Raw genomic sequence first — 8,379 nt, forward strand, 5'->3', positions numbered from 1 at the left:
GTACATGTAGTTCCATGTAGAGCAGGTATTTAGTGAGTGACACATTTTTCTAGGGATGCCATACCAGTCGGTCAGCCACTTGGTCCACGTTCCCCAGAAGTTGAATCCTACTTACTTTGGTAATCCCTGAAAATGGGTCAACACATTGATATCCCCCTCAGGATTGAATTGTCATAAATTGGACAAAATTGTCCAATACTTCAGTTTATGACCAACCTGCGAAAAAAAAGACATCACCTTATCTAGACTTTGTATTTAGTGCCAATTACTAAATGTTAGTTTGCCACCATGCTAAACATAGTACATTATACATAGTATAATATATAACAACATAGTAAACATTATAACTGCTTAACATTTGCAGGTTGGCATTGTCATTGTGACTTTGTTAGCATACCGACGTTAGCATTCAACTCAAAGGGCAGCCTCACAGAGCTGCTGTAAGTCTTGTTGTACTGTCACATTTTGTACTGAAACTTCTCATCATTTTAAGAGTGATCTGTATGAGAACATAACATGTCATGGCAAATGCTGGATTTTCACTCAAAATCAAAACTATAATGAAATAATGCTCTTAGTTGCCCTTTTAACATGTATTATTTAAGCATTAATGTTTAATTCCTTGAGGGAATTGAACCAATGACCTTTTCAGTCACAATTGATGTGCTCCAGCAGGCCCACAGTACACTGACTCAAACCTCCAGAGACAAAAGGTAAAGAGCATTTCAAACGCAAGGAGCTTCAGCTCCTCTCAGTCTCATGAAATTGCCATGGCTTATCCCTTTGTCCGGTCTTTTTCTTTATCTCCGCCTCTACTCTTCTTCTCCTTACTACCCCTTTTTTTGTTTCACTTCTTTTCTTTGTTCAATACTTGCAGCCTCTTCACTGTCCATGAGACAAGTACCTGTATTATGACTTTTATCTAGTGTCTAAAGTGATGCTGATTCTCCCTCAGCGAGAAAACTAAATCAGATTATAGCCGCTTGTTCTTGAGATTAGACAACAGGAGACCTCATTAACATCTTATCGGGGCTAAATAAGCCAACAGAAGCAAGTGGAGGTTCACATTGCAAAACAACCATGTCAAATTAGTTCACCAAATTGTCAGCCCCAAAGTAATTCATTAAGTGAATTTACAGGATCATGCTTTGATTAAACTGTGTAATGGTCACAGGAGGAAATAAATGGAAACAATGAATAATTATGATAATTAAAGTATTGATTTTGAGTCCTCACATGGTACAGGTTTGTGTACAAAATTAAATGACTAGGTTTTAAATACAGATGTCCCAATACCATTTTTTCCTTCCTGACACTAATACCTGAACTTGGCAATCGGCCGACACAGGGTACCGATCTAATACCAATGCACAGAAGGAATGCCATATACACTGCTTTTCATTTTATATATTTAAACAGTTGAACAAACCATACAGAGAAGTATACTACGCACATCAAAGAAGGCACAGTGCACCTCCTCCACAAACCCTCTCTACGATCAAATGGTTCACCTTAAAACACATAGAAGAAATACGGGAAGGAGAGAGACGCAACAAAAACAGCAAGAATGTCTGCGGCTCATAAACAAGACAAACAGAAACAGACAAACACACAAACAAACAAGAGGCATTGAGAGGGAAATTGGCATAAGGAAAAAGGGGGCAAACACACAAAGAAGCAAGAAGGCTGTAGCACACATCTACAGTATGGTTTATAAGGATTCACCAATGCTGAGCCAAGTGTCCAAAGTATTTCCTGGGGCTCCATTTATGCAAGCTGTGGAAAGCTCCATATATATGACATCCAAAAAGGAAAGGGTCCATGTACTAATAGACAAGTCAAGAGGTGGTAACGTGGAACTAGTAGTAGTAGTAGTAGTAGATTCAGAATCATTCTCTTGGCCACTGTAAGTTTTAGAGAGCTGGAGGGCTAACAGATCATTCAGAATCAGGTTTTTCTTGGCTAAATTACGTAGTATCAAATCGGTGCACTCACATACTTGCCAATACCAATACTAGCATTGTAGGCATTATCAAAGGCATTTCTGACACTGGTATCAGTGTCTTCACAGCTCTAGTTTTAAACCAAAGATGAGTTGCTTAACAGCATCTGCTTTCCAGGCAGGTGTTAACATTGAATATGTTTTGGAAAGCTGTTGTACTCCTCTCCATTCTTCATAATTTTTCTCCTTCAAGATGATAGGATTTTACAGTAAACAGTCAGCCTTCACTTGACATTCTGAATCCCTGTTATCACACACACTCAAAGAATCGTGGATATGTGAGCAGTTGACACTTGCTTGAGCTGCATTGTAAATGTTAAGTTGTACTGGGCCAATCCACGGACTTTGGTGCGCGTTCTCGCCAAATTCGTAAGCGGTTAGGGTTGTCCCAATGTTGAATTTCAAAGGGTGTGAGGGTTTGAGTACACACTTACTGAGCCTTTTCCCTGAGTCTGCATCGATGCAGACTTCGCCAAAGGGAATTACCCACAGTTCAAAGCGTTGTGACGTTTACCATGTAGGGAAATCAGGAAATTACTAAGGAAAACAACAGCACTAAACACGACCACGGAACAGAATGGACCTGTTGTCCAGCTTGTAAAACAACAGTCTAAAAACATGTGGAATCAGGCAGCTGGCTCCTGGACATTGGCCGTGTGGAAAGCAACAAAACAGAATGAAAAGTCCCAATCCGACAAGTGTCAACAACATTTTTGTTATCATAGGTCGCCAAGGTAACGTCTGAGCTTGTAAAGTGCTGTCCCAATCCCATTTATACTTATCTGAGTCCATGTGACCACACTTACTCACTTAGCACCTGAGATCAATTAAGTCTGAGAGTCCTAAGTCCTCGGGGCTCACTTTGGGATTGGCCCACTGAGGTTAGAATCGAACCAAGACAAGTATCTCACTCGCTAACCTCATCGTATTAAAGCTTATACCCTGCATTGCACTGTATGTCCCGAGGCCAGAGATTATACAGGATTAATGCAAGACCGAACACACACACACACACACACACACACACACACAAACACACAATTGCCCTGACATACTTGTGGATTATGTGTGGTGAACAAGACAAATAATGTGTCCTGGAAATCATGAAAACCGCATTTGTGTGTGTGTGTGTGTGTGTGTGTGTGTGTGTGTATGTGTGTGTGTGTGTGTGTGTGTGTGTGTGTGTGTGTGTGTGTGTGTGTGTGTGTGTGTGTGTGTGTGAGAGAGAGACAGTGATATGTAATGTGTGCAGTTTTAATGTGAGTAAGATGTTTGGATCTTGGAGATAAAGAATTTACATAAATGACACAGGCCTTGACATGGCATCATTATTAATATGACATGAAAAATTATGAGGGGCCATTAGGGACAATTTTAAATCGTCACAATTGTTTTACATCGAGCGTCTCGCTTTCATCTCAGTAAGCAAGCAAAAGTACACAACAGACAACTTCTGTGTAGGCTACTTAAAAATAAAAGCAATTAGAGCAAAGTACTCATTGTTTACATCTTACTTTACAACTGTTGCAGCTAGCTCACGGGAGAGACTGTATGACACTAGGTGGTGTAGCCTGAGAGTACGAGATGTACAATGATAAAAAAAAATTGGCTTCTGCATTTTTGTTTAGCTTTTTCCTCCATTGTATCAAACTCATACCGAACCATTACGTCTGAACCAAACCGTGACTTCTGTGTACCGTTCCACCCCTAGAAAATATGTTGGCTCTATGAAGGCTACAAGTATCATATGGTGGGTTTAGCGCTAGTGATCTCAGAGCTGTTTCTGGTTATCTCTGTAAGAATCCTTTCCATAATGTTATCAGACACTTATAATAATAATCTGAGACAACGGCAAAAACGGCATTATTATTATATTTATTGGATGAAATTAACAATGCACATTTGCCATTGCAGCCCAGTCTACGGCTGTTGCTTAGAGCGTTCTCACACAATAGCATAGGAAAATGGGGTCCAGGTTAAAAAGACAAAATTACCCTTTAACAATCAATAGGCAGGGATAACTTCTCTTTGTTTACCCATGTCAAACTTAAGAATTGAATTGGTATGGTTGCCCTAAACTCAATCAATCAATCCTCTCTCATCTGAATTGGGCAGTGCATAAAAAGTTAAAACTGTTGGAATTATAACATAATCAGCTACCTGTGCCTTAGATCTCTGTTACATTATGTAGCTTGCATGTGTAGGTTGTGTTAAATTTAAAGCATATATTAATCCCAAACAATTGTCATTCCACACACTCATTCCACGTCTTGTGCTTTATTAATGAAACATTTATTTAAGCTTATTTTGGTGGTGTGAAAAGGTTTGTTATTGTTTAAAAAAAATATATGTGGTATACTATGCAATATTTTACAATATATTATACACAAGGATTTTAGTAGAAATGTAACATATGACCTGACTATTGCAATAAGGAGGAACTGTCTGATGCAGGATCACTGTTGTCCGCCCCCAAAGATTCTGCTGACAGCACAACAATAGATCCCTGCCATTTTTTTTCAGCTGCCAATCAATGACTGAGTGGCTGAAGGGAATTGTTGTGCAAGCTAGAAGTTTGTAAAAGGGCAAACGTTTAGGGCTGGACTACAGGTGTCCCCACGTTTTTCCACCCACTGGTATAAACTTACCTTCACAGCCTGAAATGATTTCTGGGTATTCATGTATCTAAAATTTTAACTGAAAGTTTAATCAAATGGCGTAAATGCATCAAAGTCATACAAGTGTAGGTCCCGAGTATCACAAGTAGCTAGAGGTTGAAACATTTTTAAGAAAAACTTGATAAATACACTTATTTGCTTTCTTGCAAAGAGTTTTGTGAGAATATAAACAGCATCTGTTCATTTGTTATAATTTGTTCATTTGTTCATTTGCTACAGCCAGCAGCAAGTTAGTTAGCTTAGCTTAGCATAAAGACTTCAGCACCTCTACAGCTAACAATCATTTTATCTAATTTTTTTATTCTGTACAACAAAACTAAATTGTAAAAAGCAATCACTTTGTTGATTTAGGGGTTATTATGACTATTTCTTTCCTACACTTGAGTTTCTCAATTGCAAGTTTAGCACGTGGACCGTAGAGAGATACATTCCTGCTGCTTGGAATGGACTGTAAATGGCCACAAATCCTTTTTCACAGTATGTGCATCAGAGCTTTTCAGTGAAACTCACTTATCCATCAGTGACCCCCTATTTCTGGGCACAGTCACACACATTGACCTTTTCACTCAATCAGAGATCCCCCTTCTCCGTTCCCCTCTCGGCTTCCTCTTCCTTTTGCAGTCACATCCACAGCTAGAATGGCACTTCAGAAACTGCCAGAATAACCCTGTGTTGGAGGATGAATATTTTACAGCATGGAGTGCAAGGCTGGTGAGGAAATTGGCTAATGGGGGAAATAAAGATGCAGGCATTTTCCATGAAGAAGCAATGCTTGCGCATTGCATTTCTCCAACCACGCAATTCTTCTTGTAAATCACCGTTTGTTTAACTGTTTAAAAAGGTTCTTAAGACAAATGCAATGGATTCTAAAATAGGTTTGGGTTGATGGATATTTTATCTAGTAATATCTTTATTTGAAGTCTGGTATTCAGTCCTGTGATGTTACTCTTTTAAGATGGTTTCATTGCAAGTCACACAAGGACAAATCTGCATACATAATGAATTACTGTTGAATTCCGCTGAGAGTTGACAGAACAGTGCAGGGTTGATGCTGTAAATGAGCTCAGAATGAAAAGCGTTAAATTTGTTCTGAAGCCAGGGGAATTGACTGAGAAAGTAAATAACGTCAGAGAAATTTGGTTAAAAGAGGAAAGCTGCTCCTTCTGCCATCCTTTCTTTCTCCTGCCCCTTCTTTCTTATCTTTTATCCTGAATCCATTCCTTCTTCTCTCAAAACGTCATACAATTTTGTAGGTATTTCTGTTTTTACGCTTCTTGATCATGTTTTTACGCTTCTTGATCGAACATCTATTCATCCATCACTTACTTGTGCACAATTACACACACAATCCACATAATTGTTGTGGCTCAGCATACACTTTCTGTGCACAAATAAAGTTTAGTGGAGTCCGGGGAGAGTAGAAGAAGAGAACTCAGAGCTAAAAAAAGAGACAAGCACACCGAGGCATACTTTGAATAATACTCAAATGTAGGGAGACGTGTCAAGTCCAAGATAAATTGTAGAGCTGTTATTTTTCATCATATCATGGTTGTCATATTGATCAGTGTCAGATGACTTTATACAGCAATAGCATGTGAATACAGTGGAGCATTTATCAGATAGAGAGCCAGATAGATATCTACCTCAAGAGTTGTTGGAGATCACACATAGCTAAAAGGAGAGCAATATTGGACTTCAATTCATCCAGTGGTGACAAACACAACTTCAGATCTGCTGGATGCGTACATAGGCACCTGTTTGCGAACAGTGGATGCAGTCATCCATATTAACTTAAAAGGAGGGGATTTGTCAGTGTTGAGTTTGCAGCCCCCAGTTGGCAAAAAAAGAAAATCCCTTTTTACAGGTTTAAAATAGACTAGACATGACCTGTGTCTCACCTCAGATTAGTGCATGGATTGTGTTTGGTGCATAATGAAGACACACGTTTCCTGTTTCACCTTCTTGTTTAAAAGTAAAATCAAAAAATCAGCGAAAGCCAGGTGATTTGTCCTGTCAGATGGACACGTCCATCATCCTAATGTCTCACTGAAGGATGGTAGCTGCCATCCACTGTGCAACGTACCTGACATGACACCTGCCTCAAGCAAATGAACAGACCAACAGACCATAATGAGCAGTGAAGTGTACGCTGGCTTTGTGAGGAGACTGAAATACATTCAGGCCATTAAAGGCACATTCAGGAAAAAACTGCATTTGTTTGGGATCACATTTATAAATAAATGATAAAACTGAAATGTTTAGCAATAACGTGTTTGTGAGAATGTGTGTTTCACAGCTAGGTTGGGTAAGCAAGGGTAGAGTTGGTTGCCGTGTTCTACCTGTGTGGCCCAGAGAAAGAGAACAGCAGGTACAGATGGCCAGTGGGAGTACGTGGCACCATGTTGCATCATACACACACATGCAAGCATGCACACAAACCATAGGGCCAGATTCAGACGTTAAGCTCCACACAATCCTTTTTGCCGATGAATCCTCAAATCCAGCTCCACCATATGACATTATGCAAAGGGGAACATAGAGCTAATAATCACACATGTAAATCATGGTGTGTCCATCTGTTTAATACAAAGCGTAGACTGTAACAGAAACCAATGTGCTTGTGTATTTACATAACCCTGACTCCATGCTGAGCAGCAGCAATTTCCTGGTGCAAAACAAGAAAAATGCATAGTAATGAGTGGCAAATACACCCAGTAGGATATGAACTGCTGATGAACTGTCATTACCATTACATGAATATTAAAAAATAATCATTATGATCTCAGTCCTCTATACCCTGAGCTTTTTTTTTTTCAAAGTCATCTTCTTTGTCTTACTCAAGATATGGGAATTTTTAAGGATTCATCAAAGGGGATGGCATTATCAAGCCACACACTCTGTGCCAAGAAGCTGTTGGGGGGAGCGACAAATGGGGGGAGCGACATTGCATCTAGCTTTCTTTTATTGATGGGGGAAAATAATTGACCTTACCAAACCACTGTAGCCTGCTCATCATCTCTGCTTGAAGTTAGAGGCTCGAGGCTACATTAGCCACTACTAGCATGCCCGAATCTTTAATCCTAGCTGTTGCAGCTAGAGTTGGATTTTAGGAAATGCAGTTGGTGTATTCTGGATTTTTTAAGTGTGTGGACGGTAATAATTAGTCAGGGACATTTTATCAAAATACAGCATAGAAAACTGCTTAGAAATAAAGGAAGTACTGTTTAGGACAGAACAATCCAATGTAATTATGCTAAATAAAACATCCCATTCATTGTTAATTGTTTTCATTTTAAACAAATTGTATATCCAAATTCAATACACGTTTTCTATAGACTAAATTTGCCACTTTACCCTCCTGTTATCCTCGGGTCAAATTTGACCCCTTTAAAAAATGTCTATCTGAAATACGGGTTTCTATTTAGTCAAATTACCTCAAAATACTGGATTAGATTCCACACACAACGCTCTTTGCAAATAAAATTGATCACTTTCATTCCTGACTAAACTCATCTGTACGTTCCTCTGGTCTTAACCATTAGTCAAAACAATTTATAATTTCTGCTTTTTTAACTCAAATATTAGGTATAATTATATATATATATAATTATATATATATAATTATATATATATACAGTGGGTACGGAAAGTATTCAGACCCCTTTAAATTTTTCACTCTTTGTTTCATTGCAGCCATTT

General features: G+C 38.9%; 1 long non-coding RNA gene across 1 annotated transcript in view; it reads left to right on the forward strand.

The window, feature by feature from the left end:
* Nucleotides 1-2,782: 2,782 nt before the first annotated feature.
* Nucleotides 2,783-8,379, forward strand: part of LOC117953738 — an 8,815-nt gene continuing 3,218 nt past the window's right edge. The window contains exons 1-2 of the long non-coding RNA XR_004658673.1: nt 2,783-2,794; nt 7,899-7,902. This is a non-coding gene — a long non-coding RNA (uncharacterized LOC117953738). The remainder of the gene's footprint in view (nt 2,795-7,898; nt 7,903-8,379) is intronic.

This window comes from Etheostoma cragini, chromosome 2 (genome assembly GCF_013103735.1).
Source record: "Etheostoma cragini isolate CJK2018 chromosome 2, CSU_Ecrag_1.0, whole genome shotgun sequence".
In the NCBI taxonomy this organism is placed as follows: Eukaryota; Metazoa; Chordata; class Actinopteri; order Perciformes; family Percidae; genus Etheostoma; species Etheostoma cragini.